The sequence below is a fragment of the Phyllobates terribilis genome, unplaced genomic scaffold, assembly GCF_046119375.1.
Source record: "Phyllobates terribilis strain yellow unplaced genomic scaffold, ASM4611937v1 Scaffold_52__1_contigs__length_9100884, whole genome shotgun sequence".
NCBI classification, from domain to species: Eukaryota; Metazoa; Chordata; class Amphibia; order Anura; family Dendrobatidae; genus Phyllobates; species Phyllobates terribilis.
Genome location: NW_027362812.1, coordinates 8,925,657 through 8,939,705, shown reverse-complemented (window position 1 = coordinate 8,939,705; position 14,049 = coordinate 8,925,657). Strand labels below are relative to the sequence as shown.

Below are 14,049 nucleotides of genomic sequence, written 5' to 3'. Positions count from 1 at the left end.
TCAGCAACTGTGCATTGCATTGCCATGTAATGTGATGCAATGCTATCTTTCTAGCTCTCCCTTTTTACTTCCTTTTGGATAAACAGACATATTAGGCAAGCATTTTGGAGCTTTCACCTAAATAACTACAGGTGGTGAGATAAGCTGCACAATATAATTGACCTTTCAGTATATTGTTGCACACACACCATCTATTTAGCAAATGCCCTTGTTATCAACAGCAGCCTTTTAAACTCACCTGAGCTAACAGGTATGTGCGCTGGTTACTCTGCTGCGCTTAAAATTTCTTTTTTGGTTTGCTACAATGCCTTTTCTGAAACGTTGTCTCCCTCTGCTGGAACACTGACTTCTTTCATTTAATGCCTGCAGACTATAAAAGAGAACCCAACCCAAAAAGTTTGGTTGATTAGTCTGTGGCATTCTGTTAAACTGTTGCTTATGGCGGTCTCTGTGAGCTTCTCAGCGACATTCAGCCAGCCAGGTATCCTGCCTGCAGTAGATGGAATGTGGCAATGGAACGCTGGCTGCGCGTGTCATAATAGGCTCTGAGCCTTTATATACCTGTGCACAGCAGCAGCCACCTTCAGTCTGCTTCTGGACAGCCAGCAGCAGCAGCAGCAGGAGAGGTATGTAATCAGGAGCCCTCCTGCTAAGGGTAGACAGCTGCTCGTTCCACCCCACCCCCCGCCTTAATTGGTTCTCCTCCCTTCCAACGGTGTTGAGGCGGGTGGGAACAGCAGGGGGTGAAGGTGCTGTGTTTAAAGAGGTGGAGTTATGCAGATCTAAAACGCGTGGATTGCAGCAGCAGCAAGCCGAAAATTGCAGGCATGTAAGGGATCTAGAGGTTGACAACATGTCTTCTTAACGGGAGTCCAGGAGCTCATCTCCACAAATGGACTTTTCAGGATCCTTGGGTGGCTCCGTAGTTTGAAACCAATTCTGGTTATCGCTTCTCGGCCTTTTGGCTAAGATCAAGTGTAATATCTGTTCTTATCAGTTTAATATCTGATACGTCCCCTATCTGGGGACCATATATTAAATGGATTTTTAGAACAGGGAGATGGAAAAAGAGCTTGCTCTGTCCACTCCACACATTGACCTGGTATTGCAGTATCTCCAGGACCGGTGCACCCCTTCTTTAATGCAGTTTCTAAAATCAGAAAGAATTGAATTCAATGTTTTTTGTTCATTTTGCTTGTTTGTCGGATTTTGGGATGGACTCTTTGGCTTTGCTTTTCTTCTCCTCATTGGATTTTTCATGTTCAAAGTTGCAGAAGCCAGATTACAAGCTCATTTTGGTTCAACTTCAGCAACTGTGCATTGCATTGCCATGTAATGTGATGCAATGCTATCTTTCTAGCTCTCCCTTTTTACTTCCTTTTGGATAAACAGACATATTAGGCAAGCATTTTGGAGCTTTCACCTAAATAACTACAGGTGGTGAGATAAGCTGCACAATATAATTGACCTTTCAGTATATTGTTGCACACACACCATCTATTTAGCAAATGCCCTTGTTATCAACAGCAGCCTTTTAAACTCACCTGAGCTAACAGGTATGTGCGCTGGTTACTCTGCTGCGCTTAAAATTTCTTTTTTGGTTTGCTACAATGCCTTTTCTGAAACGTTGTCTCCCTCTGCTGGAACACTGACTTCTTTCATTTAATGCCTGCAGACTATAAAAGAGAACCCAACCCAAAAAGTTTGGTTGATTAGTCTGTGGCATTCTGTTAAACTGTTGCTTATGGCGGTCTCTGTGAGCTTCTCAGCGACATTCAGCCAGCCAGGTATCCTGCCTGCAGTAGATGGAATGTGGCAATGGAACGCTGGCTGCGCGTGTCATAATAGGCTCTGAGCCTTTATATACCTGTGCACAGCAGCAGCCACCTTCAGTCTGCTGCTGGACAGCCAGCAGCAGCAGCAGCAGGAGAGGTATGTAATCAGGAGCCCTCCTGCTAAGGGTAGACAGCTGCTCGTTCCACCCCACCCCCCGCCTTAATTGGTTCTCCTCCCTTCCAACGGTGTTGAGGCGGGTGGGAACAGCAGGGGGTGAAGGTGCTGTGTTTAAAGAGGTGGAGTTATGCAGATCTAAAACGCGTGGATTGCAGCAGCAGCAAGCCGAAAAGTGCAGGCATGTAAGGGATCTAGAGGTTGACAACATGTCTTCTTAACGGGAGTCCAGGAGCTCATCTCCACAAATGGACTTTTCAGGATCCTTGGGTGGCTCCGTAGTTTGAAACCAATTCTGGTTATCGCTTCTCGGCCTTTTGGCTAAGATCAAGTGTAGTATCTGTTCTTATCAGTTTAATATCTGATACGTCCCCTATCTGGGGACCATATATTAAATGGATTTTTAGAACAGGGAGATGGAAAAAGAGCTTGCTCTGTCCACTCCACGCATTGACCTGGTATTGCAGTATCTCCAGGACCGGTGCACCCCTTCTTTAATGCAGTTTCTAAAATCAGAAAGAATTGAATTCAATGTTTTTTGTTCATTTTGCTTGTTTGTCGGATTTTGGGATGGACTCTTTGGCTTTGCTTTTCTTCTCCTCATTGGATTTTTCATGTTCAAAGTTGCAGAAGCCAGATTACAAGCTCATTTTGGTTCAACTTCAGCAACTGTGCATTGCATTGCCATGTAATGTGATGCAATGCTATCTTTCTAGCTCTCCCTTTTTACTTCCTTTTGGATAAACAGACATATTAGGCAAGCATTTTGGAGCTTTCACCTAAATAACTACAGGTGGTGAGATAAGCTGCACAATATAATTGACCTTTCAGTATATTGTTGCACACACACCATCTATTTAGCAAATGCCCTTGTTATCAACAGCAGCCTTTTAAACTCACCTGAGCTAACAGGTATGTGCGCTGGTTACTCTGCTGCGCTTAAAATTTCTTTTTTGGTTTGCTACAATGCCTTTTCTGAAACGTTGTCTCCCTCTGCTGGAACACTGACTTCTTTCATTTAATGCCTGCAGACTATAAAAGAGAACCCAACCCAAAAAGTTTGGTTGATTAGTCTGTGGCATTCTGTTAAACTGTTGCTTATGGCGGTCTCTGTGAGCTTCTCAGCGACATTCAGCCAGCCAGGTATCCTGCCTGCAGTAGATGGAATGTGGCAATGGAACGCTGGCTGCGCGTGTCATAATAGGCTCTGAGCCTTTATATACCTGTGCACAGCAGCAGCCACCTTCAGTCTGCTGCTGGACAGCCAGCAGCAGCAGCAGCAGGAGAGGTATGTAATCAGGAGCCCTCCTGCTAAGGGTAGACAGCTGCTCGTTCCACCCCACCCCCCGCCTTAATTGGTTCTCCTCCCTTCCAACGGTGTTGAGGCGGGTGGGAACAGCAGGGGGTGAAGGTGCTGTGTTTAAAGAGGTGGAGTTATGCAGATCTAAAACGCGTGGATTGCAGCAGCAGCAAGCCGAAAAGTGCAGGCATGTAAGGGATCTAGAGGTTGACAACATGTCTTCTTAACGGGAGTCCAGGAGCTCATCTCCACAAATGGACTTTTCAGGATCCTTGGGTGGCTCCGTAGTTTGAAACCAATTCTGGTTATCGCTTCTCGGCCTTTTGGCTAAGATCAAGTGTAGTATCTGTTCTTATCAGTTTAATATCTGATACGTCCCCTATCTGGGGACCATATATTAAATGGATTTTTAGAACAGGGAGATGGAAAAAGAGCTTGCTCTGTCCACTCCACGCATTGACCTGGTATTGCAGTATCTCCAGGACCGGTGCACCCCTTCTTTAATGCAGTTTCTAAAATCAGAAAGAATTGAATTCAATGTTTTTTGTTCATTTTGCTTGTTTGTCGGATTTTGGGATGGACTCTTTGGCTTTGCTTTTCTTCTCCTCATTGGATTTTTCATGTTCAAAGTTGCAGAAGCCAGATTACAAGCTCATTTTGGTTCAACTTCAGCAACTGTGCATTGCATTGCCATGTAATGTGATGCAATGCTATCTTTCTAGCTCTCCCTTTTTACTTCCTTTTGGATAAACAGACATATTAGGCAAGCATTTTGGAGCTTTCACCTAAATAACTACAGGTGGTGAGATAAGCTGCACAATATAATTGACCTTTCAGTATATTGTTGCACACACACCATCTATTTAGCAAATGCCCTTGTTATCAACAGCAGCCTTTTAAACTCACCTGAGCTAACAGGTATGTGCGCTGGTTACTCTGCTGCGCTTAAAATTTCTTTTTTGGTTTGCTACAATGCCTTTTCTGAAACGTTGTCTCCCTCTGCTGGAACACTGACTTCTTTCATTTAATGCCTGCAGACTATAAAAGAGAACCCAACCCAAAAAGTTTGGTTGATTAGTCTGTGGCATTCTGTTAAACTGTTGCTTATGGCGGTCTCTGTGAGCTTCTCAGCGACATTCAGCCAGCCAGGTATCCTGCCTGCAGTAGATGGAATGTGGCAATGGAACGCTGGCTGCGCGTGTCATAATAGGCTCTGAGCCTTTATATACCTGTGCACAGCAGCAGCCACCTTCAGTCTGCTTCTGGACAGCCAGCAGCAGCAGCAGCAGGAGAGGTATGTAATCAGGAGCCCTCCTGCTAAGGGTAGACAGCTGCTCGTTCCACCCCACCCCCCGCCTTAATTGGTTCTCCTCCCTTCCAACGGTGTTGAGGCGGGTGGGAACAGCAGGGGGTGAAGGTGCTGTGTTTAAAGAGGTGGAGTTATGCAGATCTAAAACGCGTGGATTGCAGCAGCAGCAAGCCGAAAATTGCAGGCATGTAAGGGATCTAGAGGTTGACAACATGTCTTCTTAACGGGAGTCCAGGAGCTCATCTCCACAAATGGACTTTTCAGGATCCTTGGGTGGCTCCGTAGTTTGAAACCAATTCTGGTTATCGCTTCTCGGCCTTTTGGCTAAGATCAAGTGTAATATCTGTTCTTATCAGTTTAATATCTGATACGTCCCCTATCTGGGGACCATATATTAAATGGATTTTTAGAACAGGGAGATGGAAAAAGAGCTTGCTCTGTCCACTCCACGCATTGACCTGGTATTGCAGTATCTCCAGGACCGGTGCACCCCTTCTTTAATGCAGTTTCTAAAATCAGAAAGAATTGAATTCAATGTTTTTTGTTCATTTTGCTTGTTTGTCGGATTTTGGGATGGACTCTTTGGCTTTGCTTTTCTTCTCCTCATTGGATTTTTCATGTTCAAAGTTGCAGAAGCCAGATTACAAGCTCATTTTGGTTCAACTTCAGCAACTGTGCATTGCATTGCCATGTAATGTGATGCAATGCTATCTTTCTAGCTCTCCCTTTTTACTTCCTTTTGGATAAACAGACATATTAGGCAAGCATTTTGGAGCTTTCACCTAAATAACTACAGGTGGTGAGATAAGCTGCACAATATAATTGACCTTTCAGTATATTGTTGCACACACACCATCTATTTAGCAAATGCCCTTGTTATCAACAGCAGCCTTTTAAACTCACCTGAGCTAACAGGTATGTGCGCTGGTTACTCTGCTGCGCTTAAAATTTCTTTTTTGGTTTGCTACAATGCCTTTTCTGAAACGTTGTCTCCCTCTGCTGGAACACTGACTTCTTTCATTTAATGCCTGCAGACTATAAAAGAGAACCCAACCCAAAAAGTTTGGTTGATTAGTCTGTGGCATTCTGTTAAACTGTTGCTTATGGCGGTCTCTGTGAGCTTCTCAGCGACATTCAGCCTGCCAGGTATCCTGCCTGCAGTAGATGGAATGTGGCAATGGAACGCTGGCTGCGCATGTCATAATAGGCTCTGAGCCTTTATATACCTGTGCACAGCAGCAGCCACCTTCAGTCTGCTGCTGGACAGCCAGCAGCAGCAGCAGCAGGAGAGGTATGTAATCAGGAGCCCTCCTGCTAAGGGTAGACAGCTGCTCGTTCCACCCCACCCCCCGCCTTAATTGGTTCTCCTCCCTTCCAACGGTGTTGAGGCGGGTGGGAACAGCAGGGGGTGAAGGTGCTGTGTTTAAAGAGGTGGAGTTATGCAGATCTAAAACGCGTGGATTGCAGCAGCAGCAAGCCGAAAAGTGCAGGCATGTAAGGGATCTAGAGGTTGACAACATGTCTTCTTAACGGGAGTCCAGGAGCTCATCTCCACAAATGGACTTTTCAGGATCCTTGGGTGGCTCCGTAGTTTGAAACCAATTCTGGTTATCGCTTCTCGGCCTTTTGGCTAAGATCAAGTGTAGTATCTGTTCTTATCAGTTTAATATCTGATACGTCCCCTATCTGGGGACCATATATTAAATGGATTTTTAGAACAGGGAGATGGAAAAAGAGCTTGCTCTGTCCACTCCATGCATTGACCTGGTATTGCAGTATCTCCAGGACCGGTGCACCCCTTCTTTAATGCAGTTTCTAAAATCAGAAAGAATTGAATTCAATGTTTTTTGTTCATTTTGCTTGTTTGTCGGATTTTGGGATGGACTCTTTGGCTTTGCTTTTCTTCTCCTCATTGGATTTTTCATGTTCAAAGTTGCAGAAGCCAGATTACAAGCTCATTTTGGTTCAACTTCAGCAACTGTGCATTGCATTGCCATGTAATGTGATGCAATGCTATCTTTCTAGCTCTCCCTTTTTACTTCCTTTTGGATAAACAGACATATTAGGCAAGCATTTTGGAGCTTTCACCTAAATAACTACAGGTGGTGAGATAAGCTGCACAATATAATTGACCTTTCAGTATATTGTTGCACACACACCATCTATTTAGCAAATGCCCTTGTTATCAACAGCAGCCTTTTAAACTCACCTGAGCTAACAGGTATGTGCGCTGGTTACTCTGCTGCGCTTAAAATTTCTTTTTTGGTTTGCTACAATGCCTTTTCTGAAACGTTGTCTCCCTCTGCTGGAACACTGACTTCTTTCATTTAATGCCTGCAGACTATAAAAGAGAACCCAACCCAAAAAGTTTGGTTGATTAGTCTGTGGCATTCTGTTAAACTGTTGCTTATGGCGGTCTCTGTGAGCTTCTCAGCGACATTCAGCCAGCCAGGTATCCTGCCTGCAGTAGATGGAATGTGGCAATGGAACGCTGGCTGCGCGTGTCATAATAGGCTCTGAGCCTTTATATACCTGTGCACAGCAGCAGCCACCTTCAGTCTGCTGCTGGACAGCCAGCAGCAGCAGCAGCAGGAGAGGTATGTAATCAGGAGCCCTCCTGCTAAGGGGAGACAGCTGCTCGTTCCACCCCACCCCCCGCCTTAATTGGTTCTCCTCCCTTCCAACGGTGTTGAGGCAGGTGGGAACAGCAGGGGGTGAAGGTGCTGTGTTTAAAGAGGTGGAGTTATGCAGATCTAAAACGCGTGGATTGCAGCAGCAGCAAGCCGAAAAGTGCAGGCATGTAAGGGATCTAGAGGTTGACAACATGTCTTCTTAACGGGAGTCCAGGAGCTCATCTCCACAAATGGACTTTTCAGGATCCTTGGGTGGCTCCGTAGTTTGAAACCAATTCTGGTTATCGCTTCTCGGCCTTTTGGCTTAGATCTTGTATCTGGTCAGAAGGATCCTATAGTGTCTCCCCCTCGGCCTTGCAGCATCGCCACTTAGGTGGCTTAAGCTGCCTGCTGCTATTGGGGGGGGGTCCAGAGGAAACGAGAGGTGATAATGGGCGTCAAGATTCGCTATGCCGGGACCGATGATATTCGGGTCAAAAATTCTTTTCGCATTGATATTGAGGAGTCGAGGAGGAATTTCTTTAACCTGCGGTTCTTGGTGGAAGTCGTCATCTTCAAGATTTTGAATGTTGGTCGTGGAGACATCATTTGCCTACAGGAGTTCCCAAAGAATGGCCGGTACGTTTTAGTCCTTGATCGTATGGCAGCTTGCCAGAATCTTTTCAAGACTCTAAAGGATCAGCAAGCCTTGGATCATCCGGCTCTTGATGGGCTTACATTTACGGTATTGTATACTAAGGGGGAAGTGCCAGTTGTTGTGTTTATGCACAACCCCCTTGTGGATGTGGAGGACATTACTAGATTCCTGAACCGTCATTGCAGCTATGTGTCCTACTCACACAAGGTGAGGAATGAGGTGGGCTTGTGGACTGGCAAACACAAGTTTTTTGTACGGTTCCAGGAGGACCCCCAGGGACCTGGGGGTATCCACTACCCTCCCCTCAGTTTTGCCATCGGGAGGGATAGAGGGTATATGTATTTTCCTGGTGCTCCGCGGTTTTGCAGGAAGTGTAAATCCTTTGGACACTACCAAGAGGACTGCACGGTGGAGAAGTTTTGTGGGAAATGCAATAAAGAGGGTCATCTGGCAATGGAGTGTACTAACTCCATGGTTTGTAATGCATGTGGCGAGGAGGGACACGCTTTCAAGGACTGTCCCCATCGTTCCAGGTCATATGCAGAGGCCGTGTCCCCACGTCCTACTACTGCCGCCACTATTGGTGAGGCGATCGAGGTAGTAAGGGACTTCATGGAAGAGATGGAGCAAGCACCCGATCCTGCTGGTGGAAGCGCTGTTGAGATAGAGCCTGCAGATATGTCAATTCTGCTTGATGTGAGTGGTGAGGGAGAAGTGAGCGGTTCACTCTCCACAACGCCGGTGTTGGCTTTGGAAAGCTCAGAGGCAATTCATGAAGGTGGTGGTGGCCAGGGTGACTTCACCGGGGCTGTGGTGAGGCCCCCTGATGAGGACTCTGATGTGTCTTCTGCAAAGAAGTTCCGGCCAGATTTTTCACCTGCCAGTATTGGGAGCATCAGCCCCTTAAGTGTTAGGAGCTCTCCCGAGAGCTACAGTGCCTCTCCTAGGAGGTCTTTTTTGGAGGAGGGGGCCAGCATTCTCTGCTTAACATCAGGAATCGAGTTTCAAGACGAGAAAGGTTGACTCTTCGGTGGGGGGTATGTTCTTTTTTACCGAATATGGTTAAAAAATGGGCTCCAACATGGGCTGTAGTGTACTGTCAATAAATGTAAGGCTTATAAAATCTAAGCCTAGAAGATTGGCTATACTGGAAGAACTAAAAAATCTTGGAGCAAATATTTACTGTCTGCAAGAGTGCGGAATTGAAGAGTCACCTCCTGAAAAGGACTGGGTATATGGGCATAGTATTTGGTCAGGTTCAATGACAAACAAAAATGATGGTGTGGGGATTTTGTTGGGGAATAGGGATTTAAGTTTTGAAAATTATATGGTGGTGGAGCCAGGTCGTTGTATAATGGCAGTGGTTAAGGGGAGAGGGTGGAGGGTGAAAATTGTTAACGTGTATTGTCCAATTAACAAAGGGGATAGGTTAGCACTATTAGAGAAAATACGTTTATTTTTGCCTGGAAGGATTCCAATATTATTAGTTGGTGATTTCAATTGTGTTTCTGAAGGGGAAATTGATGTCACGGGTAAGGTCCTTAATCAAATTACATCTGATTTTTCTTTTTTAGATGCAGCGGAATTTTTGAGTAAGCCACCACCGGCCACATATAGAGCTGATAGGGGAGGAATAGTGTCCAGGATTGACCGCATGCTGTATACAAATAGAGGTTTGGTGTGTAAATTTTTTAAACAGCATGTTTTTTCTTTCACAGACCATGAATGTTTGTGGGGTATGTTTGAAGGTGATAAAAAAATGGTGCATGGTGTTGGGGTATGGAAGCTAAATGTTAGGTTGTTAGAGGATGTTAGGGTTATGAGAGACTTCGAAAGTAAGTATGAATGGTGGAGGTCTAGGAAAAATAATTTTGTGGATGTGACTGTATGGTGGGATTGGGTGAAAGTGGAAATTAAGAATTTTTTTAGGAGGTGGGGTTATAAAAAAGCAGCAATTGAAAGAGGCAGATTTAAAGATTTAAATATGAGGATTGAGTGGTTACATAAAATGAGTATGAAAGGAATTGATGTTAGTGATCAACTCAGAGGAGCGAGAGATGAGATGAAGCGTGTTTTGGAAAAGCGTGGGAAGGAAATTATTTTTAGGACGAGAGTTGAGCATTTGGATATGGATGAGAAGTGTACGAGGTACTTTTTTAAAAAAATGTGCAGTAAAAAAGATGAGTTGGATGAGGTTGTAAATGATAATGGTATGACTGTGGTTGGAAGGGAAGTGTTGGATGAGGTACATAGTTTCTATAGTAGTTTATTTGAGTCTAAATGGGTGGATGGGGGTTTGAAAGAGCATGTGTTAGGTATGTTGGAGAGTCAGCTTGAATCAGGGGAACGTGAGTGTTTGAGTGAGGATATTGTTTTTGATGAGGTTAAAAAGGCGGTGGATGGTGCGAAAAAGAATAAAACACCTGGGAAAGATGGGTTGCCTGTGGAGTTTTATGTAAAAGCATGGGATGTGATTGGTGTTGATTTTGTGGAGGTATGTCAATATATGTGGATGAATGGTGTACTTTGTAATTCCATGAAAGAAGGAGTAGTTGTTTTACTATATAAGAAGGGTGAGAAAAAGAATTTGCGTAATTGGAGGCCGATTACATTACTCAATGCAGATTATAAAGTCTTTAGCAAAATTCTGGCTAACCGTATGCGTGGGGTGATTGGAAGTGTGGTTGGTGATGATCAAGTGTGCGCGGTGCCAGGTAGGTGTATGACTGATAACCTCTTGTTGTTGAGGGACGTAATTGGAGATTGTATGTTTAGGAACGGGAAATGTATGGTTTTTTGTGTGGATTTTGAGAAAGCTTTTGATAGAGTGTCGCATGCGTTTATGTTTGAGGTGTTAGTTAGGATGGGTTTTCCTAGTGTTTTTGTGAATGCCATAAGGTGTTTGTATGATGGTGTGGTGAGTGAAGTGTTAGTGAATGGATGTTTGAGTGAGAAGGTGTGCATAAAATCAGGGGTCAGGCAGGGGTGTCCGTTGTCCCCTGTCCTGTTTATAAGTGTGATTGAGCCCCTGTTGTGCATGATTCGGAAAGAGAAAGTGATGAATGGTCTTCTGATCCCAGGGAGTGGTGGAAAGACTGTAAAGGTAATGGAGTATATGGACGATGTTGTTGTGGTGAGTGATAATATGGCTGCTATGAATCGAGCAAGGTTGCTTTTAGATTTCTTTTGTGGTGCATCTGGTTTTAGGGTGAATTGGGGGAAGTGTAGCTTTAAGTGTTTCGGGGATTCGAGTGTTAGGATGGATGGTGTGATATGTGAAGAAGGTGCTATTAAGGTTTTGGGGGTATGGTTTAACAAAGATCTGAAAGGGAATGAGAGTTGGGATGAATGCGGTAAGAGGATTGAACAGAAGTTAAATTTTTGGAGGTTACGGGACTTGACATTGTCAGGCAAAGTCCTTATTATTAAGTCAGTGATTCTTCCTATGTTACTTTTTGTGTCAGTGGTTTTTCCAGCCCCTTATAGGGGTTTTAGGCGGATTGAGAAGCTAATTTTTACGTTTTATTGGGGAAGTAAGATGGAGAAACTTAAAAGGGAATATTTGTGTAAGTTACGTGAACATGGGGGAATGGATTTCCCAAATTTTGAATTTTGTCTTGGTTTAAATTATATTAAAACGGTGGTTGTTCTGTTAGGTATGGATAACAAGACGGCTTTTATGATTAAATATATGGCTGGATGGATGTTGTTTGGGTTGAAATGGATGAGAAGGGATGCAAGAGTGCCTGTTTCGTTTAAATGTCCAGTGTGGTATGAGTTTGTTGAAAAATTTGTTGTCAAGCATGATTTGTTGGATGTTCCTATGGGTGATTTCAAAGTGATAAGGAATGTAAGGAGAAGGATGCGTGTTAGAGAGTTTGAATGTAACATTAGGGGCTTGAGATCGAGTGAAGCGTTGTGTGTATGGAGGAACCTGAGTATAAAAGGAATATCGAATAGGCAGCGTGATATCGTATGGATGAGTTTGCATGAGATTTTGCCTGTGAGAGAGGTACAGAAGAGGAGGGATCTGATTAGAACAGAGGTATGTCCGAGGGATGGATGTGGGGCGAGTGAAACTGTTATGCATTTGGTTTGGAATTGTGATTATGCTCAGAGTGTTTGGAAGGGAGTGGGTGGTTTATGCAAGGAACTAGCGGGCGTGAATTTTATAAATTGGAGAGTGGTAATGTTTGAGATGGGTGCAAGTAGCCGGGTGAAAGAGAGATTGTTGTGGTTGATAATGGCATGTGTAATAGAAAGTCTGTGGGACGTTAGGAATTTGTGTTTATTTAAAAGGAAAATAATCTCAGTTAATAATTGTGTTAGGATGGTTTTGTCAAGGTTATACATAGTTTATTTATGGGACAGCCGTGGCGGTGGTGGCTCTGATTCAGAAGGTTTTTGGAAAGTAAAAAAATGGAGGTCACTGGTAAAGTACCAGTAAGTCCTTGTTTAAGTGTTGTGATCTGTCTTTTTTTATGATAATGGTATGTTTTATAGTTTTTTGTCCATTCAAAAGGTATTACAACTGTTTCAGTATAAAGTTATAAATATGAAATAAAGAAAGTACCATTATGATGTAAGACTGGGCAACGTAGTATGAGTTTTTATACTATTGATTGTTGCTTGAAAAATTTTACTGAATGGTATAAAAAAAAAAAAAAAATCTGTTCTTATCAGTTTAATATCTGATACGTCCCCTATCTGGGGACCATATATTAAATGGATTTTTAGAACAGGGAGATGGAAAAAGAGCTTGCTCTGTCCACTCCACGCATTGACCTGGTATTGCAGTATCTCCAGGACCGGTGCACCCCTTCTTTAATGCAGTTTCTAAAATCAGAAAGAATTGAATTCAATGTTTTTTGTTCATTTTGCTTCTTTGTCGGATTTTGGGATGGACTCTTTGGCTTTGCTTTTCTTCTCCTCATTGGATTTTTCATGTTCAAAGTTGCAGAAGCCAGATTACAAGCTCATTTTGGTTCAACTTCAGCAACTGTGCATTGCATTGCCATGTAATGTGATGCAATGCTATCTTTCTAGCTCTCCCTTTTTACTTCCTTTTGGATAAACAGACATATTAGGCAAGCATTTTGGAGCTTTCACCTAAATAACTACAGGTGGTGAGATAAGCTGCACAATATAATTGACCTTTCAGTATATTGTTGCACACACACCATCTATTTAGCAAATGCCCTTGTTATCAACAGCAGCCTTTTAAACTCACCTGAGCTAACAGGTATGTGCGCTGGTTACTCTGCTGCGCTTAAAATTTCTTTTTTGGTTTGCTACAATGCCTTTTCTGAAACGTTGTCTCCCTCTGCTGGAACACTGACTTCTTTCATTTAATGCCTGCAGACTATAAAAGAGAACCCAACCCAAAAAGTTTGGTTGATTAGTCTGTGGCATTCTGTTAAACTGTTGCTTATGGCGGTCTCTGTGAGCTTCTCAGCGACATTCAGCCAGCCAGGTATCCTGCCTGCAGTAGATGGAATGTGGCAATGGAACGCTGGCTGCGCGTGTCATAATAGGCTCTGAGCCTTTATATACCTGTGCACAGCAGCAGCCACCTTCAGTCTGCTGCTGGACAGCCAGCAGCAGCAGCAGCAGGAGAGGTATGTAATCAGGAGCCCTCCTGCTAAGGGTAGACAGCTGCTCGTTCCACCCCACCCCCCGCCTTAATTGGTTCTCCTCCCTTCCAACGGTGTTGAGGCGGGTGGGAACAGCAGGGGGTGAAGGTGCTGTGTTTAAAGAGGTGGAGTTATGCAGATCTAAAACGCGTGGATTGCAGCAGCAGCAAGCCGAAAAGTGCAGGCATGTAAGGGATCTAGAGGTTGACAACATGTCTTCTTAACGGGAGTCCAGGAGCTCATCTCCACAAATGGACTTTTCAGGATCCTTGGGTGGCTCCGTAGTTTGAAACCAATTCTGGTTATCGCTTCTCGGCCTTTTGGCTAAGATCAAGTGTAGTATCTGTTCTTATCAGTTTAATATCTGATACGTCCCCTATCTGGGGACCATATATTAAATGGATTTTTAGAACAGGGAGATGGAAAAAGAGCTTGCTCTGTCCACTCCACGCATTGACCTGGTATTGCAGTATCTCCAGGACCGGTGCACCCCTTCTTTAATGCAGTTTCTAAAATCAGAAAGAATTGAATTCAATGTTTTTTGTTCATTTTGCTTCTTTGTCGGATTTTGGGATGGACTCTTTGGC

General features: G+C 43.9%; 7 non-coding genes across 7 annotated transcripts; all 7 read left to right on the top strand.

Moving 5' to 3' along the window:
- Positions 1 to 945: 945 nt before the first annotated feature.
- On the top strand, positions 946 to 1,136 carry LOC141192101 (U2 spliceosomal RNA). The gene has a single exon (XR_012265793.1). It is a non-coding gene; the product is annotated as a U2 spliceosomal RNA (small nuclear RNA).
- A 1,115-nt stretch (positions 1,137 to 2,251) lies between these two features.
- LOC141191948 (U2 spliceosomal RNA) lies at positions 2,252 to 2,442 on the top strand. Its single transcript, XR_012265644.1, has one exon. It is a non-coding gene; the product is annotated as a U2 spliceosomal RNA (small nuclear RNA).
- Positions 2,443 to 3,557: 1,115 nt separating this feature from the next.
- On the top strand, positions 3,558 to 3,748 carry LOC141191947 (U2 spliceosomal RNA). The gene has a single exon (XR_012265643.1). It is a non-coding gene; the product is annotated as a U2 spliceosomal RNA (small nuclear RNA).
- Positions 3,749 to 4,863: 1,115 nt separating this feature from the next.
- On the top strand, positions 4,864 to 5,054 carry LOC141192075 (U2 spliceosomal RNA). The gene has a single exon (XR_012265768.1). It is a non-coding gene; the product is annotated as a U2 spliceosomal RNA (small nuclear RNA).
- A 1,115-nt stretch (positions 5,055 to 6,169) lies between these two features.
- On the top strand, positions 6,170 to 6,360 carry LOC141192026 (U2 spliceosomal RNA). Its single transcript, XR_012265722.1, has one exon. It is a non-coding gene; the product is annotated as a U2 spliceosomal RNA (small nuclear RNA).
- Positions 6,361 to 12,461: 6,101 nt separating this feature from the next.
- Positions 12,462 to 12,651, top strand: LOC141192142 (U2 spliceosomal RNA). Its single transcript, XR_012265828.1, has one exon. It is a non-coding gene; the product is annotated as a U2 spliceosomal RNA (small nuclear RNA).
- Positions 12,652 to 13,766: 1,115 nt separating this feature from the next.
- Positions 13,767 to 13,957, top strand: LOC141191945 (U2 spliceosomal RNA). The gene has a single exon (XR_012265641.1). It is a non-coding gene; the product is annotated as a U2 spliceosomal RNA (small nuclear RNA).
- Positions 13,958 to 14,049: the final 92 nt, after the last annotated feature.